Source organism: Anas platyrhynchos, chromosome 3 (assembly GCF_047663525.1).
Source record: "Anas platyrhynchos isolate ZD024472 breed Pekin duck chromosome 3, IASCAAS_PekinDuck_T2T, whole genome shotgun sequence".
NCBI classification, from domain to species: Eukaryota; Metazoa; Chordata; class Aves; order Anseriformes; family Anatidae; genus Anas; species Anas platyrhynchos.
The window spans coordinates 20,339,148-20,360,780 of record NC_092589.1 but is presented as its reverse complement, the minus strand read 5'-3'; the positions used below and the strand labels follow the sequence as shown (position 1 = coordinate 20,360,780).

Here is a 21,633-nt window from a genome sequence, read left to right as displayed (position 1 = left end):
CAAAAAAACATATATATATATCAAAGTCCTTTCCGTATCTCGGAAACGGTAAACGTAAGTGAACACCGTGTGGTTTCCGACAGGACTGGAAAACGTGGTTCTTCCTTACATAAAAAGTTGTTTAACGCCCCCCCTCCCGTCCCCCCCGGCATACGCGCTCCCGCCGTGCTGCTTGAGATGACAGCTAGAAGTTGGCTTTACACCCTGAAGAGGAAGACTTTGGGTTTTACGCTGAAGGAAACAGGAAGGACCCGGTTAATGAAATTACACAAGGCTAAAAAAAAAAAAAAAATAATTAAAAAAAAACCTTCTCTTAAAAGACAACAGCACACGATGTCGTTGTGATTCCAGGGAAAACCAGAGTTCCCATAGGAGATAGGGACATATGGTAGTGGCTGTGGTGAAGGGGGTTTTGTTTTGTTCTTTTTTGTTTCCATCGCTTCCTGGCTTGTGCAATGACAGCACTCGCCTCCTAACGGCCCCCAAAGCACTAGAAAATAGATGTGTCAATAAAGCACTTACCCAAAGCTGGAGGAGCTCATGGGGAGCTTCGCACAGCGTTACCCAATGCACTGCCGCTCCATGCCCAGCGCATACAAACCTGTCCTTACAACAGCCTTTGGGTCTCCCCGCTCAGCTCACCAAGAGCCTGGGGACGTCCCGACACCACCAATAAATCCATTCACGTCCTATAGGCATACCCCGATCGAGTGCCCCAACCAGTTAGTTAATTTCATCGTGTTCACGTGGCTGTACTTTGATAATTGGGGCTGGGTCTCAAGTGGTGTTTTCTGAGATGAATTAATTGCTTGAAGTATTTCATCAAGGACATTGATTTCTTATACTGGTTTGAAAGTCAGACTGCCTGCATCTCACCTCTGTGTGCTTGTGCCCGCATGGGTGTGTGCATATGTATATATATGTATTTATATATGTATGTAGAAATGTGCATGTTAGCCACACAGACAGGAACTGTAGTCTCAGCTTTCTAAGTGTCGCAGTGCTAGCGTGCTCAACTTTGCAAACACAGGGCTCCTATTTTACATTTAGTTGTCTGCTTGAAAGAAAGAAAGAAAGAAAGAAAGAAAGAAAGAAAGAAAGAAAGAAAGAAAGAAAGAAAGAAAGAAAGAAAGAAAGAAAGAAAGAAAGAAAGAAAGAAAGAAAGAAAGAAAGAAAGAAAGAAAGAAAGAAAGAAAGAAAGAGAAATTAAATCTGTTGGGAAAGGGACTAACGCTGTCAGCTTTTCCCCTGGAGCAGGTACAGTTGTACCCTGCTCTCAAACAATTACGTGCACTTTGCAGACGGCAGGAGTAAGCTCCCCTGACCCACCTGGCAGCTCTCTGCACAATGCCTGCAAGCTTCTCTTGCTGGAGGCTCATGGGCTCACATATAGATAAATCAATCCTAGCTCTTTCAAAACACGTTTATTGTCTTATCTTTATTCATCCACGTAAATCAATGTCAGAAATAATGCCAGGCAAAGCCTTTGCTCTTCGGAGGGGTTTAGAGCGAGTTTTACGTTTCAGCTTGGTGCAGTCTGAGAAGTCCTTCCTACTTCAGAGGCGTAATTCTATAATTCATGCCGTGTTCAGAAACAGCTGGCATCGTTTTTCTCAAGCCTAGAAGAAAAAAAAAAAATCCCTCTCGAGCTGAGGCCAAATGTGGAAAATTTCTTCCCAAAAGATAATTGGTTGGAAAGTTCTGAGCATGAAGTTATTGTGGAAACGTGTTAGCAACATTAGTTTTAGTGGTCATGACCAGGTGCCTGCTGTAATTCTGACAGAGATTTAGCAACTGCCCGTTCTTATTTAACTAGCTGTGCCATAAGTGGAAATTTATTTGGAGTATTTTCTGCTAAGTAGAGCGATGTCACAGAATAATGGGGGTGGAAAAAAGCAGTTCCCAATGCGGTTAGAGGCACCTTTGAAATCTAAGTATTGCTGTTCGGTTGTTTAAAGGTCGCTGACATTTACTCAATGATCACAACACTTCACCAAGTGGACAGATGATAATTTTGTTTTGAAATCGGGCTATATTATACAAAACAAAATCTGATTGTTGTGTTTGCCACACAGCGCCTCTTCCCTGCTGCTGGTACCACTACGGAGGGTGAGCCACATTTGGTGCTAAAACTTGACAGCAAAACAGTTGTGTTCATTCTTGAACTGCTTCTGAAGTGAGGGAGCTCCTCCCTGCAAAGCAAACAGAGGGATTGTTCCCGGGCGCATTTAAGATTAGGCCACTGAAACGTGTCCTGGCTTGAAACTCTTCCGTGAAAAAAAAAGAAAATGAAATCACAGTGAAAAAGAAACTGAGCTCCATTGTGTCACACAGGTTTTATCCTGCTCCTCTTCAAAAACGAATCTCAGTCTCAGTAAAGACATAAGATCAGAGTCCAGTTAAATATATATATATATAATATTAATTATGAATAATATCAGCAAGTTAAAGTAAAAAGCAGTACAGCCACCAGATGCTGTGATGTTCTCTGCCAGTTTCATTTTCCAGCATCTCATATCTTTAATTTGTCTCCCTCCAAACATTTACCAGACCTTTTCCTTTTCATTTCTTTGCCGCTGTCAGAGACTTCGGGGGCCAATCCCACTGAAACAGCAGTCATTTACTGGATTGAAATTCACGCTACCTATTTCTGCTTTCCCTTAAGCCAGGTAGAGCAGCTCATCACCATCACACAGTGACATTTACCTCTGGAGAGACATTAGACTGAGTAACACCCGTGGTGCTGTCCTTGCAGCCCTCAGGAAATCTCCAGTGTAGAGGAAAGAATTATTTCCTTTACCTTTTCCCAACCAAATCCCGCCTCCACATCCCTTCACACTACATCATATGATGTGGGTACTCAAATAAATCTAAAAGATGGCTGCCTCCTTGCTAAGCAGAGCTAGAGTTGGTGCCATACAGAGCAAAAGACTTCCACCCTTACAGCAAAAGCTTTCTGCTGCCTCCTGTCTTAAAATTTATAGAAATGGAGGACATCAGTCAGAATAAAAGAATTAAATCCACGTGTCCCATCCAAATCTTATGGTGTTTTATGATCATGCAGTTCCATTAAACCCTACTTGGTCTGGTTAAAATATGAGATGCAAATAAATAAAATGTGCAGTGATATCTTGAGTGAAACCCATTTCTCTGTGTGCTTTGTGGTTTTACTCGTATGAAGTCTTGAAATTAGTGTAAACCTGATGGGTCCGATTTCAACCTTCATGGCACATATCTGAGAAAGAGCTTTCCTGAACTTTTTGACTGTCCAGAAACAGCATTCTATTTTTTTTTTTTTTTTTTTGTGATGAGAATTAGCTTTCACCATGGATTTTTTTATTCCTTTTTTGCTGTGTGGTACAATTTAATATGGTAAGACTCCTCTGTTACCCAAAACATGCACTATTTTTGAGATAATTTTCACATCAAATTGGACTAACAACAGAGCTGAAACTTGAGACAGTTTTTTCCCGAGGTTTATATTGCTGCTGCTTGGACTAAGGGACCAAACTGCAGCAGGGGTAGCATCAGTCGTTCCCAGCCAGTCCAGGCATTTTCGGCTGCAGCCTGGGGACCTCTTGGGGATCTGTGGGCTACATCCAAGAGTTTCCTCAACAAGTGACTGAAAAAAAATGATAAAAGCCCAAACCAGCAAGGATAAAATTCACTACAGAAGGTTTGGATCTCTACCAGGGTAAGAGGTCCAAAAATTGAAATGAGTTAAAAACCACGGAGGTAGAGGACAGATTCTCCAATACATTGCATGGCAAATGATGTTACCATGTTATATTTAATACCACTCAGGCAGATGGGTGTTTGTCTTGCAGTGGGAAATTAGCTGCTAATAACTGCACAATTTTTACTTCTTGTATTTTTTAACACTGAAGGCAAAATTCATTCACTGCTTGCTTTTCTCTCCTCAGCTTACATTTCTTTTATTTTCCTGCTGCCTGTTTCCATCACCACCTGATATTCCCTCTAAATACATGTACATTTATTCTCTGTTTTTGTTTTGTTTTGTTTTTGTCTCCTTTTTGGACACTCCTGTTTCCTACGCTCTTTTGCTTTGTATCAGCAGCAGCCCCCTTTCCTGTTTCCTTAAACCAACAGCTTCTCCTTTTCTTTTGCCACTTCCCTGCTTCTCTTCCTCTCACTTCTCTCTTTTCCTTCGCTGTATCCCTGGATTCTGTCATCTCCCTTTCCCTTCCCCTTTTCCAGAGATTTTCTCCTGTTGGTCCTTCTGCTTTTGCCTTGGCAGCTTCCTAAGCTTAAATGAGTCATTTTGATTTTCTCTTTCACTTTCTGTCATTTTGGTTTTTTTTGCTTCTCCACCGATAAGATGGAGCCAGAGATAATTAATTTACCAGAGGGTGCAACAATTGCCATGAATTTTAATGCCCCAAATTACCATGAACTTTCATGGGACTTTAGTAGAACAGATGCTCCAGAATGGTGTTGGTCATTACCGAATGCTTTGCTCCGGGAGTGCCTGGGGGCAAGTTTTGCAGATATCCCTTTTCTCCAGTTGAGACGGAGCACTGGCTCTAGCTCAGACAAGTGTAGCTACAGTTCCCTTTTGCTGAAGACTTTAAGGTGTTTTTATCAGGTGGACTTTGTACAGGAGCTGGCTCAGCACAATAGCCTGCAATTACATTCCTCAATCTATTTAGATACAACCAGGTAGCAACCAACAAAGAAAAGACATCCCACATTTGAGATCCCACATATGAAAGAATCACATCTTAAACACTCTGAATGAAGCAGAATCACTAGCTCTACAGAACAAGCAAAATAAGAGGTGAGATATATTGATTGCTCTCCAGGTAAGTGTAAATCATGTCTTCTTTATTGCACCCTTTCTGTCCCATCCAGTTTACATCAATAAAAGTTCTGTCTTCTCAGATCCTCCCCTCCACCTTCCCCTCCCCATCCCTTCCATCCTGTAAACACACGCCAGGTTTTTGTTTGAGAGACCAGTTAGAGAACTTCATCAGAGGCTGTATGTGTAAAAAAATGTTAACCGATTAAAATACTAAAGACCTGATCTAGCTGTTACTGAAGTCAATGGAAAGATTCCCATTGACTTCAGTGAGAGATAAATTTAGCTCCAAGTGACTAAGAAAAATCAGCACTTAGTCACACTGATCTTAGTGTACTAAACTCTGCTGTTGAAATGCTTAAAAGTAATGCTCAGAAACTATTTGCTGAAGACGTGTACATGTATGTCACTTAGGTGGACTAAGGCAATTATGGTTTGTGTTCTCACAGTACAGCAGGTACCCAGAGGGTGAGAGAAAGGGGGCACAAGAGTATCTGTATTCTTACTGCGATGACTTACAAACGTTTTGGATAAGTTACGGAATCATCATGCTGCTTCACACAAATCGACACACACTATAAAAATTACCTGCTTGCGTGGATTGCACTTGGAACTGTACATGTATAAAGAATATTTTGGGACTCAATGTCATTAATGATACTTATAATAGCACTTCTCATCTGCCTGGTAAATAGGTAATTTGCAACTGACTGTAACAATGACAAATACACATTTCTAATTGTTAAATATTAATTTCATTAATTTAATTAACGTATTTACATTTCAAACAAGAACAATATATGACAGATTTGCAATCCCCCGTAGATTCAAAATCAAGGCTGCCATTGCAGCTTTCCCTCTGCTTATCTCTTGTCCTCTCACCTACTTTACACGTGACTTGCCATGAGAAGAACACATGAATGATCTTAACTTTCAACCTCTTATCTTTGCTGTTTCATTTTTTGGCATCAGCCGCATGCTAACTGGCCCAGATAATAAGAACAAAGTGTAAGTAAAGTGAAACCAAGAGTAGCCCGCAGTTTTAAAATGAGGCTGCCCTGATTGCAAGCGCTGGAGCTCACACCTAGCCCAAACCCTGACTCTGCTCCGTGGGCACAGGAGGCTGTGTGTGAGGTTACCTCTGCAGCGTCACTGCACCCAGCTGGGATGCCCACAGGGCCACCAGTCCATCAGGGGATGCCGTCTGCTGCTGGGTAGGGCCCGGATTTTGTCCAGTGACTCTCTGAAGGAAAATGATTACACAGAGGAAAGCGCAGACTCCGGGGTGCCCTTTGTCCTGAGGCATGTCCTCGCCATGAGGCTGTAAAGTTGGGCACCACCTGGTTTGGTGTCTAACTGCTTCGTAGCATCATTACAGGACAGCTTCAGGAGCTGGGAGTAAGATTCCCCAAGCAGCGCAGCTTGTCGTTTTGCGGTTAGATCATTTCTTCTCTGAGAGAGGGGGAATGAATTTAATCCCTCTTAGCAAGAGGTGAGAACCACACTCAGATCTCACCCACCAGACCAAGGCTCTCACTGATGAGGTTTTAATAAAAGACTAACTCAGTCCCTGAATGAGTCAGAGCTCAAAAGGGGATTCCGGGGCCATGAGTGCCCCGATCGCAGCGATAGTTAACTTTGAGCTGTGAGCTAGGCAGTACGTGAGAGAGCTGGGATTTCAGACACTGCTGGGCTGAGGTATTTCTGGTGGGCTCATGGGTACACCGGTGGCCCTGAATCCCAGGCTGTTGGACCATAGTCACATTTACTGCACAGGGAACTCAAGTGCACAGACAGGGTTTCCTGCCCCATCTCTTCCAGCCAAGAACGGTGGCATTCATTTTCATCGTGCCCAGCTTCCTTCGGTGGCACTGGTCTTTCGCCCTTCTACATTGGAAGTAATTATTAACATGGAAGATTAGTGCTGCTTACGGACATGGGAGTCAGGAAGTGAGGGGGCCCTGCCTATTCCCTGTCCTTGGGATTTCGGATAACTTCCTTGCCTTCCTTTGGTTCTGCTTCCCAGACTGCTGAAATGGATAACGGCATTTACATTCCAGGGTGAAGTAGCTGGGAGTCACGAATGGACATCATAGATGAGGCTGATGTACTTTATTTTTATGTCTAATTTTAATTAGCACTTCAGTGTGCCATCAGACCTCAGTCTTTTGTTGCCGGATGTTCTCTAGAGGCATTATTTTCTATTCTTACTGTGCGTAGCAGTAGCATTTAGCAGCAATAAAGATTCTGGGTGTGTTCTTGTCGCAACCGAGAGTTTTATATAGAGCTCTAAAAAGGACAACAATCTTTCAACCATCAAATTGAAGCCCAGATCCAGCACAGTAATTAAATATATGGCTGAACAGGCCCTGTCCAAAAGCTCTGCTTTACCTAGGAGTTGCTGTTTAGTGAAGAACTAAAATTGCCTTTATAAGTAATATGACTTTTCCTACAGTAATACATTTTTTCCAACGCACGTGGGATGACAATATCTGACCAGGTATAATGTTGTGGTCTTTTATCAAGGTCATTATTTTGGCCATTTTCTTATATGTATGGGCAGATGGATTCATTTACAGGTCTTTGTATAAGTATAGAAATTTCTATTATTCTTCTAAAACCGAAAAGGTATAAAATCTGAGGAGATGCTGAATTATTAAAATAAACAGAAACCAAATAACTTTAAAGAGCCATAGAGGACAAAAGCAGAACTTTTTGTCCACCTGTTAACACTAAACTCTGGGTGACTAGTGGATGTTAGAGCCTTGTTACTCAAAAATAAGTTATTCTATATTGTATAACCATTTCTTTTCATTACCCATTTTTACTCTAATACATCTGGGATGCAGCAAATCATTTAAAATTACTTTTTCAAAAAGTTATTTAGAATTAAACACTTCCTGCACTTAAATACGAATGCAGAGGATCAGCATCTGTCCATTTTCATGCACAGTCCCACATGCTCAGATGAACTCCCGTGTATCTAAAGCCACAGTTTGCTGACTGAAGCCTTCTTGGAAGCTTTCCACCCTGAAGTGCATCTTACTGCAGAAGCAGGAATAGCTAATGCATGTCGCGTATAAGCAATGATGACTGGTAAGAAAAGCTTTTTCTGGTACTTTAGTGATGACTTGGAAGAGTTTTCATCCCTGTATCTGTGCTCAGCTTGTCATTTACTGACAGGAAATGCCTTTCCCATCAGGCATTTTTACTGCCACACATTGTGAAAATGTAAAATATAAAGAAGAAAAATAAAAGGATCATCTCTGCTTTATTTGTACAAATTAAACTCCCACTGCAGCAAATAAGAAAGAGCAGTAAAAGTAGAAATAGGACTGGACCCCAGGCACTGGTAGCAGGACTATAGAGGCCAGAACTGGGAGGTAGGAGAGCTGTTGCATATAAACAGGTTTTGCAAACTAAAGGAAAAGAGGAGAAAACAAAACAAACAAACAATAAAATAATCAGGACAACTGCAGGACAAAAAGATCTTTTTCTTTGGTTGGTTCTGATCAGTAGTGTATGAGTTACTATTTATTATTAATGGGTTATTTTTTTCCACAGTCTTTTGTGGAACCATCTCAGGCTTTTTACAGCTTATGAGCAAATGTAAGAATGAGGCAGACTTAGAAATCCGATGGATTTATTAAACTATTTTAAAGGAATTAGATGAAGTGGCTGAATTTCTAAGTTATGTATTCTTTTAAACTAGATAGTCTGTGCCTTATAACTTTACTGTATTTTCTGTATGCCAGTGCTTCATGGGACTACTCAAATCATAATTTGTACAAGCATGTGTAAAAAGACCTATCTTGTGCTGTAGTTTCATGGACCAGGAAAATCATAGAAAATCCTACCTAACAGAGCTGAAGCTGAGAATTGCTGAATATCGCTTAGTGCATGCAAGAGCATTTTGTTAGTGTTTCCTGGAGAAAGAGAGCTGTCCTGTGAAAGTAATCTCAAACAGGTACACATGTAGCTAGCTAGAATAGACTTTATTTTTTTTTTTTAATTTTTATTCTAGGACTTATCATGACCTTTAAGAACCAGCGTAGGAGTTTTCTTTTCTGATACAACTCCTGTGAAGTTCAGTGCAAGGTCAGCCCCAATTAATTTTGCAAGACTAGAACTGCACTGGGAGAGGGCTGCTTTTCGAGAATTGCTGATTATCAGGTCAGGAGTCTGCTTTCTTTTGCAGATAACTACTGAAGGATTTTTATAGATTCTTTATACATGAGCATACATGCTAGTCTCAAATAAGGACCCACTTAACCAAAACCATTATGCTTCCCTTCCATGTAGAAAACAGACTGTGATATGCAATCAGCCATCAATCACCATGAGAGAGAGAGTAAAGATATAAAAACAGAATACTCGTGGAAAGAGCTGTTAGGAGTATTCAGCAGATTTCACTGCGACTTGCACTGTGTTCTGTACAGGAATTCAATACTCTATTGCTCCACATTAAGGGAAAGATCTACCATTTTTAAGGGCTCAGTTTCCCATAAAGGGAAAGTGTAGCTCTAGTATATTTAAATTTATCAATTCTTCCCATAAATGAAAGCTGATCAAAGTAAAATGTAGTTTACCATCCCATTTTAATGATGCAGATGTCTGTTATGTTCTGGAGAGGAAAGCAGTTTCCTTGCCACTGCAGAGTTATTTCTTGCCCTTGCATAATGCAAGGTGTCCCCCCATATCACAAACGTTGTGAAATGTTTCATTAGCACGCTTCCAAATGACAGCCGTGTTGTGGCATGGGCAGATATCGGGCAGCCCATGGCTCAGCCTGGCCTTCCAACCTGGATTTATAGCTTTGCTTCGGTTTTGCTCAAGTTGAGATTGCAGGATCAGTCCTACGACTTGTTTGGAAATCACAAATTAGGCTCAAATGCTTCCTGGCTTTGGCAAGGCTGCATCTTTTACAGCTATTTATACATTACTTCACTTTAACCAGTTAGATAAATCATCAGCTTCTTGGCTGCAGCAGAAACTGGAGGTATGAGATTACCAAAAACCATGAACTACCCCCAGACAGAAACTGGCATAGCTGCTTTCATTTCATCACCAAGGATTTAGCTTGGGATGGTTTAGTTTCATCTTTTTTTTTTTTATGATGTTTATTTTTTAAAGTATATGCATGAAGTAAAGAGAGTATCCAAAATAGCAGGCGAAATTTAAATGTCAGGGTTTTTTTGTTTTTTTTTTTTTTTTTTTAAACAGCTGATTTGCAATTTGTGTGAAAGCGAGTGTTTGGGCTTCAAAGTTTTCTCAACAACTTCCTTACTAGCCTGTGTGATCTCTTGAACTCAGGCTGTAAATCAGCCATGTCTTAGGCTGGGAGTGCTGGAAATGAAAAAAGGCTTTCAAAGCAAGTGTGATGTGCACACTGTTTTATTTGCAGGGAATGTGGAGGGGTTAAATGTACTCAAACTTGGATTTTGCTTTACAGTTCTTAAAAGTCACAGTAATATGTATTTTAATTGTTTTTCCATGGATGCCATGTACCTTTAAAATATCCATGTAGACATCTGAGCATTTGTAGGTTTCATCACCAACAAGAATATATTTTTACACACCGCCCTTTTTCCTTTCTAAAATGCCCATTGTCCGTGTTGTAAAAGCAGCATTCCTGGCTGCAGCCTGGCTCCTAGGGAGGTGACTGGCAAGTGGAAAGACTGGGCAGCCAGACCAGGGCTGCTTCAGTATTTTTCAGTACAGTTTTGGTTCATTCCTCATTCCTTTCTGTTGAAAGATTGTGCCCTTGAGAGTAGTATTTTATCCAGGACCATTTTAGGATTCTTCCTTTACTTCCCAGGTTTTCTATTACATTCATTGCACCGATGTTTTACACACAGCCACAAAGGGAGTGAAGAGGCTGTGTGCTCCCCCAGTTTCTTCCCTGTCATGTTCCTACCACAGGTGTCAGCAGGACAGAGCCGTGGCCCTCCTCTCAAAACCCATTCTCGTGAACTGCATATCAGGAGAACTTTAATATCCTTTGACTCCCCTACATAATCTATTCCTTAAATCGTACTTACTTTTAAATGTGCCTGTCCCAAATGGACTGCTTACCAAACCGGGGGTGGATGCTATAATCACCCTTTTTCTGTCATCCCAGTCCAAGACCTGTCCATGTCTCTCACAGCTCCTGTTACACGTCTCCCAGAGCTCAACAGAAAGGCTGTTGGGTGAAATTTAGTGGCCTGCAACACACGCGAGATCTGACCAAATGAACTAATGGTCATCAACTATTACCATCGTGGTGACTGTCAGCACTATGATCACCTTCCAGTGCAGTCACCACCTATTTCCCCCTTTGCTTGACAAGAGTCTTTATCCTCAGCTCTTTTTCTCAGTTCATTTTGGTCCTAAGCCTCCTTTCGCTGCCCAGCCTGACTTCACTGACTTCAGTTTGGCTGCACTTCATCTGCACCAAGGAGAAGAGAATTGAGACCAACTTCTCAAAGACCTAACGATTTAAGAGCCATTTACATCTATATAATAAGACAAGTAGATATATTGCAAAGTATGAGAATCCTAAGTATTCTCTCTGGGCTATCCCTCTGTCTACTACAACAGTGATTATTTTAGGACGTTGCACATACATCTTTTTTCTAACTGCAGTCTGCGTGGCCGCATTTCCATTGATGTAAGCATTAAACTGGCAGCAGGGTTAGAGCAGGCACTAATTATATTACAGTCTAGTAGGGAAACAGACTGTGTCAAGTGAGAGGTCAGCAACATATTTTTGGAGCACACCTCAAAGTTCACCCTGTATACAACCTTTCTTTTTACTAGAACATTTATAGTTTGGTTTAAATTGGAAATAGCCTTTCCAAGGGTTTCTCCTGAGAGGCTTTTGGGACAAATGAGCCCCCAGAGAATATCAGCTACAGGAGAATAGAGATCCTCTCCCTTTTCAAACTCTCCTGTGATGGCTTAGGATGGCAACTTTAAAGTGGACAAGCTGTAGTAACCTAGACAACAAATCCCAAGCTCCAGATACCAAATGTGCTGTAGTCAGCAGCCTTCACATTTCTATGCTCCTCGACATTTCATTTCTGCACGGGTACTCAAATACCCCTGCTGCCTAGCTGGAGGCCTTCCTCAGGACTGTGTGCTGTGGGTTCCTGAGACGAAACGCTCCCCTCAGTCCTTCAGGATGTCTGCTTCCTGGTCACACCTATCCTATGCTGTGGGAGTGAATGGCTGCACAGGGAGCAGAGAGCACGGGCAGTGCTCTTCTCCCTATCTCCAGCCTGCTAGGTTGGGCAGTCTCTTAGATCAAAAGAAATATGACTGAAACTTCGAGGGGCTGAAGTCTCTCAGACAAGCGTAAAGCTTCCTCTATATCTGTGTATAAAACAGGACCTAGAAGTTAGCTGATTGCTGTGACTAAATTTTGTGTGGCTTCGGTTTTACAGAAACTCGGTTGGCTCCTGAAGCTCTACAATACATCTACATTTACAGTAAGGGCAGCAATTATTAACAAGGCATGAAAAACCACTTTGTTTTATCCTGTCATGATACAAGTGCACCACCACCAGGGACAAGTCTCTTTTAGAAAGCAGTGGGAAAATGTTTAGACAGGAGAAAGTCTCAACACACCCGTAACCATCTAATTTGGACTTGTAATTTGACAGGACCATCTTGCGAACATTTTTTATGAGTGATTTAGCAAGGTTTAGTACATCTTATATACACAAAGCATATTTCCATCCCAAAGTAAAATACTTTTTAGTTTTGAATATTTCTGGAAGCAAAGTCATGTTTATATAAAAATGAAATGAACATATTTAAAAAGTCCTCTTTTCTGAAACATGCCACCTTACTCTAAAATAACAACAGGATTGTCCTGGTGATTCATCCCAGCTCAAGACACTGAAGTAAGGATTTCTCCTTCCTACGAGAAAATACAGCCACTCAGGCAGGTGATCGTGGTGGCTGAGTGTTTCATTTTGTTAAGCCTGATACTCAGTTGTTCTATAAGATACTTTGCCTATAAACTATGATCAAGTGAGTCCCTTAAAATAAACACCACTGCATTTTTATTACACGAATGCGTGCTTACTGGTTGTGTTTTTTTAAACCCTAAATGAGTGAAAGAATTTGAAAATCCTGACCTTGAAACACTTTCATGCATGCTTAGTTTTAATCATGCAAGTAATCCCAGTAGGTCCAGTACTACTCATATGTTTAAATTTAAGCACAGGCATAGGTGTTAACAGGTCAAGGCTTTAATATAGAAGAAAATTCAATGTCTCTTTTTTCAGCATTAAGATTGATATGAGTTTTCTAAGAGAAGTCATTAGATGAAAAAAATATAAAAAGAAAACCCTGTCTAGCAAATATTTTAACTGTTATATTTATATATGTTACAAACATTTTTGTCATTGTAATTCCAAACATCCTGCTGGAAGCTTGGCTTTCCCAGAAATCATGCAGGAAGAAGGAAATCAGGGATCTCTTCACAAAATTCACATCTATTTTCTGTTGCTGAACCTATGCACTGTACCTCTACGCCCTAAGGAGACCGTTCATGCTCCAATGCCTTTCCCACATAAGAGGTTATAGCATGGTAATAGTAAAGCTCCCCAGAGTCTTTCTGGATTGTAAGTACTAAAACTCATATGGGGGACCTGATACCCAGCCCTGCGGAAGAAACCCTTAGAGGGAGGGCTAAAGGAAGAAAAACAAATAAATGTGAAAACTCTGTTCTACGGTGGCATTTCCCCCAGTGCAGGGGTTTCCCCTCCCTCAGCAGGAGAGTTTCAATATTTTTGGACTTCAGGGAGTTTCCTGCAGCCTCGATCTCTCTACGGAGGCACTTCACTCCCCTGCCCTGCCCCACACCAAAGGCCTGGAGCCCTCCCCGGTCAGCTCGCATCTTTCCAACCCGCAGGCCCCAAAAGGCCAGATGGCTCCACACCGAAACGGCTGCCCATCGCCTGTCGTCCTTGCTAACTCAGCACCTGCCAACCCATACACATGCACTGGGGAGCGATCGATACTGCAAACAAAAATATTTGCAGTTCATTCGAGGGTTTCCCGGGTATTTCCTAACAGGGTTCATGCATGGTTGTTCTCCTTTGCCACGGTGTTGCTCCAGCGCTAGCAGCCACGCTCACACATCCACTCACAGTGGCCGAGCTGTCCCATGGTGGGACGCAGCAGTCCCCTGCCCAGCCTCCCTCCAGGCCAAGGGCAAGGAATGGGATGAGATTTTTTTTTTTTATTGCTGATGGCGTGGATATGCAGTCCTAATTCACCTTCTGCTAATTAGGCATAAAATAGATAGCTATTCTAGTTTAGAAAGTGTTGGGCCTTCTTACAAGATTTGTGCTCTGTAAAGGCCAAAAATTCAGTTGAGTTAATTTTTCTCTCATTCAGAAAACAAGCCCAATCTTGACAGATCTGTTTACTTCTGTTTGCTTTCTACATTGATAATGATTTTCTATACTGAACTACTGTCTGTGAGTATCTTGTTTGTGAGCATGGCTTAAAAAACAAGCTAACAACAACAAAACCCAACCAACCAGTAAGGGCAAGCTGTGCTCACAAGATTTTATCAGTTACTTCCAGCAAACTCCCCTCATTGCCCATTTCACTCTGCTATTTTAATTTGCAAAGCTTCGATAAGGAACAAAGGTTAAAAACTTGGAATTTGAACAGGTTGTATGGTGCTGCAGAATGTTAAATAAACCTTACAAATAAATGCTAGTTTCTCGATGAAGGAAAAAGGCAGACAGCGGCGGGGGGCATGGCGTGCAGCTGCCCTAAAAATCATGGTAAGAATAAAACTCCCCAAAAGCCAGGTAGCAATGAAGGAGCTGGAAGCACAGAGCACTGCAGAGGTACTGCTTTCAGGAGTGCACGATTAGGGGACTCCAGGTAGGTACTGAGCAGGGCACAACTTTTCTGCAAACACATCCTATTATTATAAGGAAAACATGACACAAACCTGTAATATGTGAACCTGCTCTGGGAATAACAAAGTATGTTTTTGTAATCTGAGCTGTGAGGTGAGTTTTGGTAGCGAGTATTGGTAATTAAAAGCAGTGGAATAAAATGTGAACCCAGCTGACAGATCTACACAGCAGCATATCAAGCTACAGTGGCTGGTATCTGTAGTTATAAAACTACAAGCTTGGATGAGCTTAGAGCAAATAAGAGTAATTTTATGACTACAAAATTGTGCTACAGGAAATTATTTCTTTTGATGGCATTGGATCATCCTGTCTGTGTGTTTGCTTTGGTTTCTGCCTGGTAATTTTACCAACAAGTTAAATGCATTCATACTGCTCATTGTAGTAGCAGTTGCCATTCACGGTCACCTAAGCAGAGTATATGATAAATCTCCTAGCAAGTTGGAAGCAGGGAAGCTGAAGGAACAGAACTGGGGCTTGCCCATGGTCATGCAGAATGAAAACCATCGCAGAGAAAACTGAAATCACAGAATCGGCAGGGACCTCTGAAGATCACCCAGTCCAGCCCCTCTGCTGAGCAGGATCACCTAGAGAACACTGTGCAGGATGTATCCCGGTGGGTTTTGGGTATCTCCAGAGAAGGAGACTCTACAACCTCTCTGGGCAACCTGTTCCTGTGCTCTGTCATCCTCACAGTAAAGTGCCCCCTCATATTGAGCCAGGACCTCCTGTGCTTTGGTTTGTGCCCCTTGCCTCATCCTCTCAGTGGGCACAACTGAAAAGAGACCAGCTCCATCCTCTCAACACCCTCCCCTCAGGTATTTGTACATATTGATGAGGTCTCCAAGTCTTACTCTCCTGGCAAACAGCAAGGTAGCACTGTCAATGCAAGTTACCGTGACAAACCTTCCCTCTCCTTCAGCCTTCCCCAGCCAGGTACAACTGTTTTCTTTTAACCAGCTCTGGTATTCATCCAGCTCTAAGAGTCACTGAAGGTTATTCAAGCATGGCAAGTGCCTGGTCTCAGCAGTTCTTCAAGTGAACTAAAATAGAGGTAGTGATTGGAGTTTTTTCTGAATCCCAGGAATACGCCTCTTGGAAAACATGCTTTTTACCAACAGTTCTGCTACCAGCACATATTGTTTGTATTTCACTCTCTTTCCTACTGTGGTATTTTACAGGAAAGTTGTTGACTGATTATTTTCACTTCTAGTACTTTATGAACTTGTAGTTAATGTACATAGATCTTTCAAAACTGGACTTCTACCTTCCCAGGCCAGTCCTTGGAGAAACCAAGTGTCCTCAGCTCTTATGAAACCAGTGAAGCTGTGCATACTCAGTACATTACTGAATAAGGCCTCACCTGAAGGACACCCAGCCAAAGTAGACAAACATCTAAATAGCAAACGCCCTGGTTTCATTCAAAAAGATGAAGTCAGAAAAAAAAATAATAAAAAAAAATGTTTCTCAAATTACTTAAAAAAACAAACAAACACAACACTTCAGAATTTAGTCAATCCTGAAAATTGCATAGAATCGTAAAGGTTAGAAAAGTCAAAATCATCCAGCCCAACCATCACCCTACCACCACTATCACCCACTAAACAATTTCCCAAAGCACCGCGTCCAGCCTTTCCTCAAATACTCCCAGGAACAGTGGCTCCATGTAACACTTGAAACAAATAATCACCACTAAGATTTTAATTCATTTTTATATTTTATTTTTCTTCTGGCTTTTACATTTTATAGCTACTTGTTCTGGTATTTATATGGAACACATTCATTGTAATTCTTCTCTGTAGCATTATTGCTATCCTTCAGCCATGTTTATTAGAAAGGAAAGCGATTTCATCATGGTAACAGTGCTCAACTTTGCCTTACTCTTACAGTTTTTCTTTTTTCAAGTTTTTCACAGACACAAGGTTCAAAATATTTGCAAGATGACCTCATAGTTTTTGTTTCACTTTGATCCTGCTTTCCTGGCTGAGAGGATGTGTGTCACTTGCGTTTTGAAATGAACCCTGGTAAATACAGCCACTTCTTTAACAGACCACTGCTCTCACTTGAGCACGACTTTTACATAAATATGCAAGTGGGAAGAAAACTATGAAGACTTACGTGAACTACCCACGGGCTCAGCCTTATCCCCGCTACAGCACAGTGCTGGTTCTGGATCCTTCTTCACAGCACACAACCTCACTCCTGGTGGTACATAACACTGAGCTCCAAATGAGGATAACTCTGCTATAAGACTTTTTAATTCCCCAACTTACTTCAGCTGTTATCAGCAGCTGGTTACTTCAGCTAGCTGATATGCCTCGGTGTCTTGTAAACATTCTCTCTAGTATTGTGCATTACTCATAGTTTGAAAATCACTTTGACTCCTGTAACGTAATTATGTTAATGTCAAATGAGTCACAGGGAAACAGAAAACCTGCATCAGAGCTGCACCTTGGTGCCGGTTTCTGAATGCTCCCTTTGGCACAGGGGAAGTAGGTTAGGGGGTGCAGGGGGAAAAACAACTTTCCCTTAACGAGGGATGTGAAATTGCGGTGATGACTCACGAGGAAGCTTCCGTGACAATCAAATTCGGATTCGCCGAACACAGAACCAGTAGAGAGAACAGCCTGCCTGGTTATTTACTCGAGAATGACTACGATTTTTAATAAATCTGAGATTCATTCGCCTGACTATTTATGCGAGAATGAAAAATGCCGACTTTTTACAGGACTAGGTCCCCAGGACAGCCTCGCGGCTATCTTTTCGCACTTAAACAGCTTCTGACATTTGTTCCCGAGTCCCATCCGCGGCAGGTGCTTTATGTGAATTTACATCTTCATTAGGTGACGTTCGGGAGCCGACCAGCTCTGGCGTTTGGTAACTTTCACACCTTCACTGGGCCAGGCGCAGCCCCCAGCTCGCGGGGCTGGAAGCCCCCTGACCAGCTGCCAGCCCTGCAGCCTCTCTGCCCGGCCTCCAGCGGCGGAGGGGAGGCTGGGGGCACAACTTTATTGAAAAATAATAATTAAAATTAAACCAGACGTGGCTTGTCACCCGTGGCTGGCAGAGCTCCGGCACCTGGGGCACCTCAGCTGGTGCCTGCTGCCCACCCAGCGGCACTCGGCGGCGGAGAACGAGCGGGACACAGCACGAGAAGGCGAATTAAGGCTTTATTAATTATGATTTATTAATAGTTATTCATATTTATTAATATTTGTTCATATTTATTAATATTTATGAATATTTATTAATATTTATGAAAATTTATGAATATTTTCATTATTATTGCTATTTTTTTTTCAGAAGCGTTACTCAGGGTGACGGCACCACCACTACCCGCCCCCCTGTTCCCTTCCCCGGGGACCCCCCCCCCACCCCCGGGACCCCCCCCCCCGGGACCCCATCCCCAGCTGCCCCCGTCCTTCAGGGGCGCTGCCCCTTTAAGGCCGCCCCCCCCACCCCCCTCCGGCGCGGCCGCGTCACCGTTCCGGGAAGCGGGTGACGTCATGCCGTCCTCCCGCGGCGCGCGGGGCGGGGCGGGGCCGGGCGCTTGAAACAAAGGAATAAAAATAGAAGGTGAGGCCGGGGGGGCGGGGCCTCGCCCGTGACGTCACGCCTTGGGCGCGCGCCCGAGCGGCGCCCCCCCCACCCCTCCCGCCCTACTATTTGTGCTCTGCGCATGCGCGCGGCCCCGGCGGGTTATTTATAGGCGCTGCCGGGAGCGGGAGGGGTGACGTAATGCGGGCGGGGAGGGGGGGAGGTCGGCGCGGCGTGCGCGCTCTGCGTCACGTCACGTGCGCGGCGGTGTTGACATGGCCGCCCCGCCGTTGCCTAGCAACCGGGACAGGGCCCCTGGGGCCTACTGCGGCCCAGCCGCCCCCGGCAGCGGTGACCGCACGAACACCGGGCCCGGCGCCGCTTCTGCCCGCCTCTGTCCCACATACACTGGTGCGGGTCCTGGCCAGCTCTGCCTCGCTGCTAATCCGGCGGAGAAGCCCCTCTAAGCGGCAGCCCCGCGGTGTGCTGCCTGCTTGGCCGCGGGCGCTGGCCTTGCCTTTTGTCTGAAGGATCGAATCTTGCTGTGTTATAAATAAAGTTGTAAATAAAATTATAAATAACGAGTGTGTCTCTGAAAGGATTCTGGGCAGCACGTGCAGGGTTTTAATAGTAGGCTCCGTCGGACAGTGCTTACTCGCTTTTCACTGCAACTCTTTGTGTTCCAAAATAGGGTGTTCCTGTGGGGTCTTTGGAGAGTTTGTCCACAGAAGGCAGTAATCATATGTGTGTCTCAGGGCTGTTGCCTTCTGCAGGTAAACCAGGCAGGAACCATCCTTAGTCGCTTCAGCTCAATGTGAGGGCCACGTGAAACCAGGAGCCCGAACCACACCATCAGCAAGTAGCTTCTGGTCCATTAGTGGCCGAGGCAAAGGGACCAGGTAACAGACCTAGGGGAATTCTCCAAGAGTTTATGCAATAAGCACCAACAGATGTATCTTAAAGTGCTGGGAAGTAGGTTAAAATTGCCCGAAGGCAAAATGAGCGTTCCAACTTCTGTCTGTGTATGACTAATGTGACTGTATCAGCACACACAAGCTCTTAAACTTTTTTTTTTTTTTTTTTGGTATTTGAAAAATAAGGGGGTTGAAATAGATCTAGACCAGAACATGGGCCGTGGCATCATTCATCAGTTTAACCAAGTCCTTCAATTGAGATGATTTTCAAGTATTTTTGGATAGGCTTAGCCAAAGTCTTGATTGAAAAACTGAAGAAAGTAGAGATTCAGCTCTTCGTGTGTCTGCACGTTAGAAAAGGTTGTAGAACAGTTGCTGATGATCCTTTTCAGTCTTCATTTGTTACAGCTGCACACTTTTATAGAGGCTTCACATCCATTTTGGAGAGTCTTTTGTGGTGTAATGATAGTGCAGTGTAGACTTGAGCCAAATCCTGCTGTCACAGACAATGCTAAGGAAAGTTAAGCTTTTAAAGAGGCTGATGATCTGTTCTTAGATCTACTCAGTGTGAGAGAGGAAAGAAGTGAATAAAGCCTTCAGGCATCCAAGCCTTTCTCCTTCTTTTTTTTGTGGAGATGACAAAAGTGGAGACAACAAATTGTGCTATTCTTAAAATTTAGGTGATAAAGCTGTTCTCTATCAAGAACCTGGATTGCTTCATCACTTTTTACGGGAGAAACTTAAAAGCTGCTAGTTTTCAATTAATCTGTTTCTGGTTACATGCTACTACAAACATACCTATTAAACAGAATGGTGTTTAGACCAATATCCAAACACTTGCACAGTTAGTCACTCTAAGTGCAAGAAAACAGCCCCAGGATGCATTGTTAGTTCTGCAGTTAACTGCAGCTACTCTGAAGGGGACATTTACAACATTTGCCTCACCATTATTTGGATGACTGTATGCCAACAAGGAAATGGTCTTTCAAATGAGCTACCAGAATATCACAGCAAAGCTTCCTGTAACTCCGAAAGACAATCTGTGATGATAGCCCATTGCAATCAGGGACGTGCTATCCTATTTCACAGAATCACAGAATTTCTAGGTTGGAAGAGACCTCAAGATCATTGAGTCCAACCTCTAACCTAACACTAACAGTCCTCACTAAACCCACTAAACCTTTAAAATTTCTAGAACCCACTAAAATTTCTAGAACATCTATGGAAAAAGAGTTAAATAATTACCTTGTCCTAGAGAAAGTCCTGTGCTTTGAAATTAACTTTTCCTGGACTTGTCCATTTGCCCTGTGCAGCTTTCAGGCAGCCTGCTGCAGTCTTACCATCAGAAGCCGCCTTCCTGGAAGTCCGTGAATACCGAGCAGAATCAGCCTACGTGCACATCTTGCATAACAAATGTCCTCGGCAGTAGAACTGCCACAATTTGTGGATTCTACTCATTCACATCCCCAAATGTGACACATTTGCTAAGTACACTGAGTCTTGTGGCAGTTACTGGGATGAACCCAGGCAGCCACCAGGTATTAGGGCAGAGGTGCCCAGTCAGCAGCTGGAAAACACTTCCACAGAGCCATCCAAGTGGACCAACTGAGTGCCTCCAAAAAGCCATGAGCTTAAATTTTAACTCTGGACACCAGAAAGCGTGGATTCAACAGAAGCATAAATTTGGTACTTATTTTTGTTATTATTCTTCCTGTTAGCATTTTGCTTTGCCGCAGGCAATAATTATCAGCTGTTTTGAAGTTCCATGATGATTAAGGCTGCTCCTCACTTTTCATTGCTAATTACTCTTCTCTCTAAAAATATCTACTTTTTTTTTTTTTTAAACATAATTGGAGTATTTTATTTCTTAAGAGAATCATGAGGGTTCAACTACTTATAACAACTTAGTTCTCTTGATCTGCTTAAAAATAAGCATCTTCAATTTCATTCTCTGTCCTTGCCTTCTACGTTTCCTTGCTTTCCGTGTCAGGAATCCATTTTCAGGAGAGATTAGAAGGAGTTTCTGGGGGAAGTTAAGAGATATGTATTCCCTGACTCAACAGGACTCTTTGTTTTCAAGCAATAGAAATAAAGAGGATCTCTTCTGAGTTTCCTTTAATTATAAGCCTGAGGGTAGAAGGAAAGGAGGGGTGATTTTTGTTTCTCAATATGATGTTTGTGATTTAGTTCTGCCTGGAGGAGTTGCTGTTTTGTTGCTACATTATAATTGCAACTTTCCTGTGGCTATAAGGATTTGGCTGGGAGTTACATTTCTGATTTGAGGTTGTCTTCCCTCTTCTGTGGGAGCTCTCGAGAAGGCAAATGGGAGTTGTATCTGTGACTTAAATGTTCTTCCGTGCCTTTCTCTCCTTCAAAATCATGAGGATTTCCTTTTTGTGTGAACCAGAGTTGAATGTCAAGTTGGTTCTTGCAG

General features: G+C 42.8%; 1 long non-coding RNA gene across 1 annotated transcript; it reads right to left on the bottom strand.

Annotated features, from left to right (window-relative positions):
* Nucleotides 1-1,405: 1,405 nt before the first annotated feature.
* On the bottom strand, nucleotides 1,406-18,006 carry LOC140002109 (uncharacterized). Its single transcript, XR_011808063.1, has 2 exons — nucleotides 16,867-18,006; nucleotides 1,406-1,619 (listed from the first exon to the last, which is right to left on the bottom strand). It is a non-coding gene; the product is annotated as an uncharacterized lncRNA (long non-coding RNA).
* Between the last annotated feature and the right edge of the window lie 3,627 nt (nucleotides 18,007-21,633).